The sequence below is a fragment of the Aquarana catesbeiana genome, linkage group LG01 (genome assembly GCF_042186555.1).
Source record: "Aquarana catesbeiana isolate 2022-GZ linkage group LG01, ASM4218655v1, whole genome shotgun sequence".
Lineage (NCBI taxonomy): Eukaryota > Metazoa > Chordata > Amphibia > Anura > Ranidae > Aquarana > Aquarana catesbeiana.
Genome location: NC_133324.1, coordinates 146,981,760 through 146,997,025, shown reverse-complemented (window position 1 = coordinate 146,997,025; position 15,266 = coordinate 146,981,760). Strand labels below are relative to the sequence as shown.

Sequence of the window (15,266 nt, the reverse complement as noted above, 5' to 3'; positions counted from 1 at the left end):
GCTTTCCAGGCCTCGTTCTGGCTCCCTGTACGGCCGTCACCATCTCTCTCCACGGAGCCGTACGAGCCTCAGACGGCAGCGCGCCCGGCGATCGGCCTTGACGTCCCCCCACCCCCTCCCTGGAACCCACAGACCGTTGGTCTTTGTTATTTAACTTACTACCCATTCTGAAGTGCCATCTGGAGACCCGAGGGAACTTCCACCGTGTTCTGCCATCACCATCCATCCCTGCCAGGACTTGATGTGTGACCAGTACTGCACGGACTCGCTGAGACTTGTGGTCCTCCAACCTCTCCTCTACTCAGAGATGCACCGGAACGCAATACTACAGTCTTCCATGTGAGTGGATATTGTTTGTTGTAATAAATGATTATTGATTTATACTCAGAGGCGCCCCTCTTCCTTGTTTTTATCTTTCTCAGCCTATTGGACCCTGCTTCTGGTCTTTTATTGGTGGCAGCCCTGATAGACTTCCTCTTGTGTATATGTCTATATACACCTACAGTCACCTACCCTGCCATTGGACTATTTGGGATCTGTTATGTGAGGTATACCTGCTTTGCGCCTTTTTACTTGTTTTTTAATTACAGATTGGATACCACTTTTGTATGCTTAATGTGTGTTTTTGTTTTTTACAATTATTATTTTTATTTGTGATTGTTTTGTGTTTGTTGGTTTGTGACCTAAAATCAATAAAAATATCTTTAAAAAAAAAGGGAAACAAATTCCACACTCCTAGTCCTTGGTTACTCTCTGTCTGCCCTGACCCTGCTCCTTTCATTCCCCTGACTATTGTGTTCCCATTTGTTCCTGACCTTGACTGTTTGGACTTCCTGAACTTGACCACTGGTTCCTCCTCAACTTATGGCTGAATTTTATTTTTTGGTACAACACGGCTAAGATGTCTTTGACTCTTGGTTTGTCTGGATACACATCCCGTATAATCCTTTTTGTACTCTGTCTGCCCATCTTGTATTGACCTTGATCTGTCTGACTAACTTCTGTTTTCTACTAGATATTGGACACCAACATAAAAGTTGACTGCTAAAGGTGAAGCACCATATAACAGTGGTCATTTGGTCTTAACAGGGGATGTACCTCTACAACAAACATGTAAATAAGGTTGCATTTCCACTCAGAATAATGAGAGGTTTGCTTTATCTAACTCCAAAGGAGTAGAATAGAGGAAGGGAGAATTGCTCTGTTTGTTTAGGGAAGATACATAATGTCTGGATGCGATACGTTGCACAGCTTAGTAAAGAGTCTAATATGTGAATTTTCTGAACATAAAGAGACAAGGTTGTTCAGCAGTAGCAGAAGCAGGACTTCAGGGTGCTACATATGTACATGTCATTATGTTCAGTACCTGTACAAAATATTTTTTTTTGCTTCCTTGCTCTCATTTGATACAGTGTCAGTGTGTGAATATGTGAATACCCTTGCACATCTGTGTGTGTCTGAGTGCATAGACACATGCATATTGATGGGGCTGTAGATGCAGATTTAATTGGCACACACTGACACATGAATATGGGAAACAGTCATATGAATATGCTAAATGACAGCACAGGGAAATGAGTCTAAGCTCTCCAATTTGCATATTTTACCAGGAGACTTTTTAACAAAACGCAGAGCTTAACATTTTTATATACTGAAATAAAAGTCAGATTCGAGACCTCAGTGCTGACATGAAGTAAATGGTAAGTAAATACAGATAATAATGCTGTGCTGATCTTAGTAAATTTAGCAGGACAAAAAGAGAAAGGTTATAGAAGCCATGTTGGATGGGTGGCAGGGTTAATTTAAATATTTAACAGGACTTAATAAAGGATCCATAGAGCTAAAGAAGTCTACGGATCAGTAATATCTTGTAAGGGCAGGTAACTTGGCACAAACCGGCATTGACACATCCTTTGTGTTACAGTGCCTTCCAAAAGTATTCACCCCCATTGGCTTTTTACATATTTTGTACACATTACAGCCTTTTGTTCAATGTTTTTTAAATCTTAATTATATGTGATGGATCAGATTACAATAGTCTCTTTTGGTGAAGTAAAATTAGAAAAATATATACATAGAACTATTTTTCAGAAATAAAAAACTGATAATTGGCATGTGCGTATGTATTCACCCCCTTTGTTATGAAGCCCATAAAAAGCTCTGGTGCAACCAATTACCTTCAGAAGTCACATAATTAGTGAAATGATGTCCATCTGTGTGCAATGTAAGTGTCACATGATCTGTCATTACATATACACACCTTTCTGAAAGGAACCAGAGGATGCAACACCTAAGCAAAGGCACCACTAACCAACATACTGCCATGAAGACCAAGGAACTCTCCAAACAAGTAAGGGGACAATGTTGTTGAGACGTACAAGTCAGGGTTAGGTTATAAAAAAATATCCAAATCTTTGATGATCCCTAGGAGCACCATCAAATCTATCATAACCAAATGCAAAGAACATGGCACAACAGCAAACCTGCCAAGAGACCGGTAAGGAGGGCATTAATCAGAGAGGCAGCACAGAGACCTAAGGTAACCCTGGAGGAGCTGCAGAGTTCCACAGCAGAGACCGGAGTATCTGTACATAGGACGACAATAAGCCGTACGCTCCATAGAGTTGGGCTTTATGGCAGAGTGGCCAGAAGAAACCCATTACTTTCAGCAAAAAAATGACATGTTTTGAGTTTGCGAAAAGGCATGTGGGAGACTCCCAAAATGTATGGAGGAAGGTGCTCTGGTCTGATGAGACTAAAATTGAATTTTTTGGCCATCAAAGAAAATGCTATGTCTGGCGCAAACCCAACACATCACATCACCCAAAGAACACCATCCCCACAGTGAAACATGATGGTGGCAGCATCATGTTGTTGGGATGTTTTTAAGCAGTCGGGACTGGGAAACTGGTCAGGGTTGAGGGAAAGATGGATGGTGTTAAATACAGGGATATTCTTGAGCAAAACCTGTACCACTCTGTGTGTGATTTGAGGCTAGGACGAAAGTTCACCTTCCAGCAGGACCCCAAACACACTGCTAAAGCAACACTTGAGTGGTTTAAGGGGAAACATGTAAATGTGTTGGAATGGCCTAGTCAAAGACCAGACCTCAATCCAATAGAAAATCTGTGGTCAGACTTAAAGATTGCTGTTCACAAGCGTAAACCATCCAACTTGAAGGAGCTGGAGCAGTTTTGCAAGGAGGAATGGGCAAAAATCCCAGTGGTAAGATGTGGCAAGCTCATAGAGACTTATCCAAAGTGACTTGGAGCTGTGGTAGGTGCAAAAGGTGGCTCTACAAAGTATTGACTCTAGGAGGGTGAATAGTTATGCACATTGACTTTTTATGTTATTTTGTCCTATTTGTTGTTTGCTTCACAATTAAAAAAAAAAAACATCTTCAAAGTTGTGGGCATGTTCTGTAAATTAAATGATGCAAATCCTCAAACAATCCATGTTAATTCCAGGTTGTGAGGCAACAAAACACAAAATATGCCAAGGGGGGTGAATAATTTTGCAAGGCACTGTAACTGTGCATAGCACTTTCTGGATATTTATTGAAATATGTATGGGTCCAACTGTATTTTAGCACTTTGAAAAAATGGCAGTTCATACTAGATGTAGTTACATATCATCACTTTTCACTACCTCAGGACTTCCAATTCATTTTTAGCATTTGATACTGTATTCTTTTAAAGGTGAACTATAGAAAAAATATTAAAAAAAACATATGGAACTCTTTAAGATATTTAATTCATCCTTATATGATCTGATATTTGATGGTTGTATGCCTCAGCCTACCCTGGAGCAGATCCAACAATTTCTCCAACCACTGTCACTGCCTAAATTAAACAATGATCAGCTTACTGAGCTATCCCATTCCATCACTGAGCCTGAAATCTTAACTGTCATAAACAGTTTGCCTTCCTCAAAAGCACCTGGTACAGAAGGCTTCCCCAATGAGTATTACCAGATATTTAAGGGTACTCTAACTCCTCATTTAGTAGCCATTTATAACCTAGGCTTGGCCACAGGTCGAATCCAAAAGAAATGCTACAGGCTGTAATTACCACCAATTCCAAGCCAGACAAAGATCCCAGTCTGCCTAGCAATTACAGACTGTTTACATTATTGAACTTGGATATCAAATCTATGCAAAGGCCCTGGAGCTCAGGCTTCTGAACATTATTCCCTCTCTGATCCATCCAGATCAAGTTGGCTTTTTAAGGGTGGGCAGGGGAGAGAGAGGCACCAGGCAGTGTAGTAAGTACATTTATTTAATGTCAACAATTAAAAAAAAATGAATTGCACTCACAAATGTAGGCTTAGTGAGAGCCTGTCACAATGGATGTAAGTCCAGGGCATAGCTAGATGGAAGATCCGGCTAAAACAGGTGGGAGAGGATGTCAGCAGGATGGCAGAATGAAGACCGAAAGCCAATGGGACCTGGAACACTGCCCCGCCGTGGGCCGCTGCCTCTTGACAGATTCATCTCAATGTGGAAGAGCTGTGAGCTGCAAAGGATCATAGAACATTTTTCGAAAGACCAATTGCTTCCTTCACCAGCCTTGAGGCTTGATCTTTTGCGGCTCATTGTCTTTCCCTCCCCAATCTCTTTTGCTACCTTTCCTCCTTGCTGAACTAAACACGCTATTGGTGGAACACCAACCCACAAAAATTGTTTCTCCATCATTTAGGCCTTCGTTTTTGTTTAAAGACAATTGAGAACTTTCCTTCTCGCAAGCCTGATAAGTGACCTGCTCCATGAATCCCAGTACCCCTCTGTGATAGACTCAACCGGGACAGAGGCTTTTCGAGGTGACCAAATGCTAGTCTCTTGCCTACAGATTATGGGCCCTGGATTTTAAGGAAACACTCTTTGTGAGGTGTATGCCTGGGGACCCTTTAAGTCATCCCTCAAATTTTCCATTCGCATTTTGCAAGTGGAAAATGAGGGCTTGCGAGCTGGGCTTCCTGGGAGCAGGGGGGGCGAGCACCGCTGGGATGCGGGGTTGATTGGGAGCCATTCTCCCAGGGGGGAAGAGAGCATGGAAGAAGAGGAGAGCCGTGGGATCACAGAGCAGGCTAGCACGCTGTTACAGCTTACATTACAGTTGTCTCTGCTCTGTTCGACACAGCCCCGCCTCCTCCTAACCCCGTGCCTGTAATAGACAGAATGCCGGTCCAATGGCGGGATGCATTCTGTCTATCACAGGCGCGGGGTCAGGAGGAGGCGGGGCTGTGTCGAGCAGAGCAGAGACAATTATAATGTAAGCTGTAACAGCTTGCTATCCGCTCTGTGATCACGCGGCTCTCCTCTTCCTCCAGTTATGCATTCCTCTGCCCAGACGAGGCTGCAATAGTGGGCACAGTGAGGCTACAATGGGCACAGTATGGCTGCAATAGTGGGCACAGTGAGGCTGAAATAGTGGGCACAGTGAGGCTGCAATGGGCACAGTGTGGCTGCAATAGTGGGCGCAGTGTGGCTGCAATAGTGGGCACAGTGAGGCTGCAATAGTGGGCACAGTGAGGCTGCAATGGGCACAGCGTGGCTGCTATAGTTGGCACAGTGTGGCTGCAATAGTGGGTACAGTGAGACTGCAATAGTGGGCACAGTGAGGCTGCAATAGTGGGTACAGTGAGGCTGCAATGGGCACAGTGTGGCTGCAATAATGGGCACAGTGAGGGTGCAATGGGCACAGTGTGGCTGCAATAGTGGGCACAGTGTGGCTGCAATGGTGGGCCTAGTGAGGGTGCAATTGTGGGCACAGTGAGGCTGCAATGGTGGGCACAGGTGAGGCTGCATTGATGGGCACAGGTGTGGCTGCAATGGTGGACACAGGTGAGACTGCAATGGTGGGCACAGGTGAGCCTGCATTGATGAGCACAAGTGAGGCTGCATTGAGGGGCACAGGTGAGGCTGCACTGATAAAGTTGTTGTTAATATTTATTTTTGTAACTTAGTTCTGCATAAAACATTTAAGTGTCATTTCATGAGATCATTTATGAGGGCGTGTTTATGGGTGGAATTAGGGGCGGGGCAGGGTAGGGGTTGAGTGGGCCACTGGTGGCGAGTAACCCTTGAGGCCTGGCGGCTAGTAGCTCAGGACTTGAAATTTTTAGCCCTGCTTGAAGTAATGTTACTTTGGATTCAAGTCCATGTCCCCCCAAGACACACAGACTCTGGGAACTCTGTATAGGGCCTATATGCCATTATAGAAATAGTGACTGCTTCATACTATTGGGACTCATAGCAGATGCCGATATCATCAGCCACTTGTCTGTCTGTTGTCTGCTATAATGGTTTTTTTTGTAAATAAGTCTAGTGTGGCTTCTAAAGGGACTTTCACCCATTGTTGTTTGTGCTAATTAACTCTGCCATTGTGTGAAGGAGTTCTGTGTTGATATTTATGATAATGTTATTGTAGTTAGTGAGCCAGGACACGACAAGTCTGACCTGAAAGGTTATATCTCTGAGTCACCTAGTCTGGTTAAATGACTAGTTAATTAGCTCATGTTAATTAGGTTTCTGGTTACAGTTTGTATTGTTATCCTGGTGTATATATTTGTGTGAGATCTCAAATAAAGCAGGCTATTTCGGGTGTACTGTAAGACCGGTGTTGTCTAGTTCTTGTGGGTTACTATAGCCAGATCCATTGGTCTAGTGTACCAGGACTTGGGAAGCACCTTCTTGACTGAAATACCCAACAAGGTGTCCAGAGTCCGTCACTCCATCTATAAAAGCCACTTTTTAAGCGATACGTAAACAAACTAAATTAAAAAACACTAGTTTCCCATTTCAGTCAAGTGCCCGATTCCTCTGGCCTACTTATAACACTGTATTCCTCAATTAGGCCTCTATGGTCTCCTCTAGGCATTCAAACTAGCCAAGATCTATTTATAAACAAAATATTGTCATCCTTTGATAACCTTCGAAAGGACATATCACTTACTTGCTTTGGAGATTTATTGCCATATGCAAATTTCACATGTATTCAGTAGTACTTGACTAATTCTACCAACATTTTCTTTGGAAGTAGACCTGTCCTGTTTCTACGACTCTGCTATTAGGATGTCTTATAGCTCTACCCTATGCACAGATCATAGGGAATTGCTTTAAAAAATTGCACAGGTAGTACATCACACCTATATAAACTTTCTAAAATATCGAACAGTGCTGGTGAAATTGTGGTTACTTGGGTTCCTTAATCTGTACTCTGTGGTACTGTACGTCCCTACTTCGATCCTACTGGAATCAGGTCTTCAAATTAACGTTAGAGCTTACACACCACAGATTCCTTCTATTAAACTGGCAATTCTCCATCTCAATGCACTGCAGACACCATCCCCATCACAACCAGAATGGTTATTGGATTGGGATTGTCCTAAATTGTTAAAGAATCACATTACTGACGGCATATTTGCCACAAAGAATAACTGTGCATCTAAGTTTACTCCTCTTGGAACTTACCTTTTCTATTTTTGTTAAAGCGGAACTTCACTCTCAATCAACATGGACTATTTTAATCCTTGTGCTTTTAGCATTAGTAAATAGATAGGAAAGTATATCATATTTACTTGTTTTAAATAATTCTTCAGTTATTTCCAAGCATAGGCAAATGATGCCAAACAATCCCAGAATCTTCAGAAAGGGATGAGGGGTTTTCACAGCTAAGCACACCATCCAGCCTGCCTGAGCTAAAGCCGATGCCACTTTTTACTTAACGGTGCAAGTTCAAGCCATTTCAATGGAACCTACAAGTAAGACTTTTAATTGTCTTACCTGTAAGACAAAGTTAAACTTTCCACTTTAATACCACTGTAACAGAGTAGTTTTTGTTTTTCTCCCTGTCCCTCCTGAAATATACATTTTATCACCGTTCTGTCAGTAGATCTATCATATTTCTACTTTCTTTAACAAGGTGACAACACTGCTCTTTCTGCAGTGAATCTGTACAGCAGCATTGTCACCCTCTTTACATGATAGTCTTAGATGGACATGCAGATTTTAATGGACATAAAGGTGTTACTAAACCCACAACAGTAAAACCAGACTGTATATGCAGTAAAGCATGCTTGTTATACTCTGTGGAACCTAAGGGGTTAATCCTCTGCATTGTGTAAAAAGGCTGTTTGATCCTGTATTCTCTGATGCTCCCCTTCTTCCACAGTCCCCAATCCATGTAATAGAACAGAGCCTTGGGGGCAAGCTGCACATGCTCAGTTTGGTAGTATTGCTAGAGAGGTTTTTTTTTTTCTTGGCAGAGTGCATGTGATCAGCACAGGGGCAATCAGCACTGTCCAGACAGAGGGTCAGGGGCAGCCTCACAGGGCAATCAGAGAGAATGAAAACTCCTCCTACAAGCTTTAACCAGACACTGATAGAAATCACAAGACTGTTATATACTGCTGATTAGAAATGGTATTTAGCAGTTTATATTTACTAAAATAATTGCATTTCTATGTTCTGTATACTGTGGGAGACCAGATATAGTGAATGCAGGGTCCTGGGTTTAGTAACACTTTAAATAATAAAAAACAAATTAAAGCCTACCTCTAGCTAGCACCTTTTCATCAGTTACAGCAATTGTTTTGGGAGTTGTAAAAAGGTTTCAACCATATACATAAAAGCTGAACATTATAAGCAATACTGGCAGTGCTATATGGTTTGTCGCAACCCCTCTTACTGTCACTTTTGCTGGCATCTTAGTCTGCATGTTAAGATGGAAAACTATTTATAAAGGCATATATAAAAAAAGGATTTCATTACAGGCCATAACCCCATACACTTACTTACCAGAATATAGTACTTTTCGCTATAGTTTTTTAAGGGCTCTTTAAAATTCAGTAAAGTATTATAAACAATAAAAAATAACTTGTTTAGACCAATAACTTGCCTTAAAAACATACAGTACTTGGTACATAGTAATGTTGCCGCAGTTTGTTTAGAAGTAGATTGCTACTGTGTTGTCACATGGGATTTATTTGTGCCTACCACAAAAAAGTTTTGTACTGTAGGTAAAACCAAAAGAAGTTTATACTACTATCAAAAAGAAAAATCAGTGAACAGAGCTTGTCTGGAGTTGTACACAACATTAAATAAATTCTGCTGGTAGCCATAAAGTTAGTTGCTCGATATTGGATGTCCCCCATGGTACCTACCAAAAAACAGTGGATGGATTATGAATACATGAATTAACAGCGATAGCAGAATATTGAACATCAACTTAATAATGTGCTCAAAAAATATTGACCGTGACAATATTATTAAGATATATAATGAATAAAGTGCTAGGTGCTCCAAATTAAAGTACTTTGTGGTTCAGGATAAGGTGTTTCAAGTGCCACACTCCCCTCTTATGACCCCACTCACCAGAGTTAATGGACCCTCAGCTTTGCAGTCTAGGGGTCAATAAGGCCGTGATCTAAGAGATCTGAGGTATATAAGCTGGACTCTCAGAGAAACTTCCATACAGGTATTCACGTGGATGGACCGAGGTAAATCATTCATAATGGGAAACAGAAATAAAAAAGCCAATAGTGAAGTATCGCAGGTACTAAATAAAATGCGCAATCAAACAACGCCACTCACGAGACGTGAAACTGAAAATACGTCAATGCGTTTTGCCCCTCCTCCAGGGCGTCCTTGATGATGCCCTGGAGAAGGAGTGAAACACTTCAACGTATTTCCGGTTTCCCGAACCAGTGTCACAACTTCCGCTATCCCTGAAACGCACACCATCCAGTGGCAAACCCTGAACTTACTGATGCCTGTTTTACAGAGCTGTCTCGTGAATGGCGTTGTTTGATTGCGCATTTTATTTAGTACCAGCAGTAATTCACTATTGGCTTTTTTATTTCTATTTCCCATTATGAATGATTTACCTTGGTCCATCCACATGAATACCCGTATGGAAGTTTCTCTGAGAGTCCAGCTTATATACATCACGGCCTTATTGACCCCTAGACTGCAAAGATGAGAGTCCATTAACTCTGGTGAGAGGGGTCACAAGAGGGGAGTGTGGCACTTGAAACACCTTATGCACTTTATTCATTATATATTTATCTATTTTAACCACTTGCCGACCGCCTAACGCAGATATACTGTGGCAGAATGGCACGGGCAGGCAAAATCACGAACCTATCGGACCACCCCCCAGTGCCCGAGGCGGTCGGCTTCTGTCTGGGAGCGTTCAGAGATGAGGGGGAGACCATCCATTCGTGGCCCGCCCTCACGATCGCTCCCAGCCAATGAGAATCTTCCCCTGCCTCTGTATAGTACACAGAGGCAGAGGAAGTGATGTCATCGCTCCTTGGCTCGGTATTTTCCGTTCCGGCGCCGAGGAGAGAAGACATCTGAGTGAGTTACACCAACACACACACACAGTAGAACATGCCAGGCATACATTACACCCCCCATCACCCCCCGATTACCCCCTGATCACCCCCTAATCACCCCTCCCCCCCGTCACACTGACACCAAGCAGTTTTTTTTTTTTTCTGATTACTGCATTGTTGTCAGTTTGTGACAGTTAGTGTGGTAGGGCAGTAAGTGTTAGCCCCCTTTAGGTCTAGGATACCCCCCTAACCCACCCTAATAAAGTTTTAACCCCTTGATCACCCCCCGTCGCCAGTGTCGCTAAGCGATCATTTTTCTGATCGCTGTATTAGTGTCACTGGTGACGCTAGTTAGGGAGGTAAATATTTAGGTTCGCCGTCAGCGTTTTATAGCGACAGGGACCCCCATATACTACCTAATAAAGGTTTTAACCCCTTGATTGCCCCCTAGTTAACCCTTTCACCAGTGATCACCATATAACTGTTACAGGTGACGCTGGTTAGTTAGTTTATTTTTTATAGTGTCAGGGCACCCGCCGTTTATGACCTAATAAAGGTTTAGCCCCCTGATCGCCCGGCGGTGATATGCGTCGCCCCAGGCAGCGTCAGGTTAGCGCCAGTAGCGCTAACACCCACGGACGCACCATACACCTCCCTTAGTGGTATAGTATCTGAACGGATCAATATCTGATCCGATCAGATCTATACTAGCTTCCCCAGCAGTTTAGGGTTCCCAAAAACGCAGTGTTAGCAGGACCAGCCCAGATACCTGCTAGCACCTGCGTTTTGCCCCTCCGCCCGGCCCAGCCCAGCCTAGCCAACCCAAGTGCAGTATCGATCGATCACTGACACTTACAAAACACTAAACACATAACTGCAGCGTTCACAGAGTCAGGCCTGATCCCTGCGATCGCTAACAGTTTTTTTGGTAGCGTTTTGGTGAACTGGCAAGCGCCAGCGGCCTAGTACACCCCGGTCGTAGTCAAACCAGCACTGCAGTAACACTTGGTGATGTGGCGAGTCCCATAAGTGCAGTTCAAGCTGGTGAGGTGGCAAGCACAAGTAGTGTCCTGCTGCCACCAAGAAGAAGACAAACACAGGCCCGTCATGCCCATAATGCCCTTCCTGCTGCATTCGCCAATCCTAATTGGGAACCCACCACTTCTGCAGCGCCCGTACTTCCCCCATTCACATCCCCAACCAAATGCAGTCGGCGGCATGAGAGGCATTTTCTTTATGTCCTCCCGAGTACCCCTACCCGATGAACCTCCGCAAAAAAGATGTTGTGTCTGCAGCAAGCGCGGATATAGGCGTGACACCCGCTACTATTGTCCCTCCTGTCCTGACAATCCTGGTCTTTGCATTGGTGAATGTTTTGAACGCTACCATGCACTAGTTATTAGCGTAGGGTACAGCACTGCACAGACTAGGCACACTTTCACAGGGTCTCCCAAGATGCCATCGCATTTTGAGAGACCCAAACCTAGAACCGGTTACAGTTATAAAAGTTACAAAAAAAGTGTAAAAAAAAAAAATATATATGAAATAAAAAAAACAAAAATAGTTGTCGTTTTATTGTTCTCTCTCGCTCTATTCTCTCTCTCTATTGTTCTGCTCTTTTTTACTGTATTCTATTCTGCAATGTTTTATTGTTGTTATGTTTTATCATGTTTACTTTTCAGGTATGTAACTTTTTATACTTTACTGTTTACTGTGTTTTATTGTTAACCATTTTTTTGTTTTCAGGTATGCCATTCACGACTTTGAGTGGTTATACCAGAATGATGCCTGCAGGTTTAGGTATCATCTTGGTATCATTCTTTTCAGCCAGCGGTCAGCTTTCATGTAAAAGCAATCCTAGCGGCTAATTAGCCTCTAGACTGCTTTTACAAGCAGTGGGAGGGAATGTCCCCCCCCCCCCACCGTCTTCCATGTTTTTCTCTGGCTCTCCTGTTCCAACAGGGAACCTGAGAATGCAGCTGGTGATTTGGACAGCTGACCATAGAGCTGATCAGAGACCAGAATGGCTCCAATCATCTCTATGGCCTAAGAAACCGGAAGCTACAAGCATTTCATGACTTAGATTTCGCCGGATGTAAACAGCGCCATTGGGAAATTGGGAAAGCATTTTATCACAACGATCTTGGTGTGGTCAGATGCTTTGAGGGCAGAGGAGAGATCTAGAGTCTAATAGACCCCATTTTTTAAAAAAAAGAGTACCTGTCACTCCCTATTGCTATCATAGGGGATATTTACATTCCCTGGCATAACAATAAAAATGATAAAAAAAAAAAAAAAAAAAATGAAAGGAACAGTTTAAAAAAAGGATAAAAAAGCAAAAAAAATAATAATAAAAAAAAAAAAAAAAGCACCCCTGTCCCCCCCTGCTCTCGCGCAAAAGCGAACGCAAGCGTTGGTCTGGCGTCAAATGTAAACAGCAATTGCACCATGCATGTGAGGTATCACCGCGAATGTCAGATCGAGGGCACTAATTTTAGCAGTAGAACTCCTCTGTAAATCTAAAGTGGTAACCTGTAAAGGCTTTTAAAGGCTTTTAAAAATGTATGTAGTTTGTCGCCACTGCACGTTTGTGGGCAATTTTAAAGCATGTCATGTTTGGTATCCATGTACTCGGCCTAAGATCATTTTTTTTATTTCATCAAACATTTGGGCAATATAGTGTGTTTTAGTGCATTAAAATTTAAAAAAGTGTGTTTTTTTCCCAAAAAAATGCGTTTGAAAATCGCTGCGCAAATACTGTGTGAAAAAAAAATGAAACACCCACCATTTTAATCTGTAGGGCCTTTGCTTTAAAAAAATCTATAATGTTTGGGAGTTCAAAGTAATTTTCTTGCAAAAAAAAAAAATTTTTCATGTAAACAAATAGTGTCAGAAAGGGCTTTGTCTTCAAGTGGTTAGAAGAGTGGGTTATGTGTGACATAAGCTTCTAAATGTTGTGCATAAAATGCCAGGACAGTTCAAAACCCCCCAAATGGCCCCATTTTGGAAAGTAGACACCCCAAGCTATTTGCTGAGAGGTATAGTGAGTATTTTGCAGACCTCACTTTTTGTCACAAAGTTTTGAAAATTGAAAAAAGAAAAAAAAAATGTTTTTCTTGTCTTTCTTCTTTTTCAAAAACAAATGAGAGCTGCAATATTTTCACCATGCCTCTCAACAAATAGCTTGGGGTGTCTACTTTCCAAAATGGGGTCATTTGGGGGGAGTTTTGTGCCATCTGGGCATTCCATGGCCTCAGAAACTGTGATAGGCAGTGAGGAGTGAAATCAAAAATTTACGCCCTTAGAAATCCTGAAGGCGGTGATTGGTTTTTGGGGCCCCGTACGCAGCTAGGCTCCCAAAAAGTCCCACACATGTGGTATTCCCGTACTTAGGAGAAGTAGCTAAATGTAGTTTGGGGTGCAATTCCACATATGCCCATGGCCTGTGTGAGCAATATATCATTTAGTGACAACTTTGTGAAAAAAAAAAAATGTTAACTTTCCTGCAACTTGAGTCAAAATATAAAATATTCCATGGACTCAACATGCCTCTCAACAAATAGCTTGGGGTGTCTACTTTCCAAAATGGGGTCATTTGGGGGGGTTTTGTGCCATCTGGGCATTTTATGGCCTTTAAAACTGTGATAGGTAGTGAGGAGTGAAATCAAAAATTTACGCCCTTAGAAATTCTGAAGGCGGTGATTGGTTTTCGGGGTCCCGTACGCGGCTAGGCTCCCAAAAAGTCCCACACTTGTGGTATCCCCATACTCAGGAGAAGCAGCTGAATGTATTTTAGGGTGCAATTCCACATATGCCCATGGCCTGTGTGAGCAATATATCATTTACTGACAACTTTTTGTAATTTTTTTTTTTTGTCATTATTCAATCACTTGGGACAAAAAAAATGAATATTCAATGGGCTCGACATGCCTCTCAGCAATTTCCTTGGGGTGTCTACTTTCCAAAATGGGGTCATTTGGAGGGGTTTTGTACTGCCCTGCCATTTTAGCACCTCAAGAAATGACATAGGCAGTCATAAACTAAAAGCTGTGTAAATTCCAGAAAATGTACCCTAGTTTGTAGACGCTATAACTTTTGCGCAAACCAATAAATATACGCTTATTGACATTTTTTTTACCAAAGACATGTGGCCGAATACATTTTGGCCTAAATGTATGACTAAAATTGAGTTTATTGGATTTTTTTTATAACAAAAAGTAGAAAATATCATTTTTTTTCAAAATTTTCGGTCTTTTTCCGTTTATAGCGCAAAAAATAAAAACCGCAGAGGTGATCAAATACCATCAAAAGAAAGCTCTATTTGTGGGAAGAAAAGGACGCAAATTTTGTTTGGGTACAGCATTGCATAACCACGCAATTAGCAGTTAAAGCGACGCAGTGCCAAATTGTAAAAAGTGCTCTGGTCAGGAAGGGGGTAAATCCTTCCGGGGCTGAAGTGGTTAATAATATTGTCACAGTCAATATTTTTTGAGCCCATTACTAAGTTGATGTTCAATATTCTGCTAGCGCTGTTAATTCATGTATTCATTTTTTAAGGTTCTAGCACCTTTGTAATAGCTGCTTTATTATTTATTATTTTGTATTGTTATTCACTATTCCATTTAGTGCAAGTTTTATTTAGTAATACACAGTGGATGGATTATGTTAATTCTCTTTTACTAAGAGAACAGCTTACCTACTGCCACTGTAATACTTTGCGCAAATTTGATTTGGCAGAATTGGTAAGACACTCCTGGCTTGACCTCATAGAGATTAGTAATGGATAAGCTGCTGCAGATATCAGTGTTGACGGCCCCCCTTAGTGCCGGTTCACACTTGTGCGATGCAATTTTGATGCAAATTTTTTCATTGCGTGTTTGATTATTACCAGCGCGATTGTATTGCGAAATCAATGCGAATTGTATGCA

General features: G+C 42.1%; 1 long non-coding RNA gene across 1 annotated transcript in view; it reads left to right on the top strand.

Moving 5' to 3' along the window:
* Window positions 1-1,603: 1,603 nt before the first annotated feature.
* LOC141124275 (uncharacterized) overlaps window positions 1,604-15,266 on the top strand; it is a 56,250-nt gene continuing 42,587 nt past the window's right edge. The window contains exon 1 of the long non-coding RNA XR_012240880.1: window positions 1,604-1,700. This is a non-coding gene — a long non-coding RNA (uncharacterized lncRNA). The remainder of the gene's footprint in view (window positions 1,701-15,266) is intronic.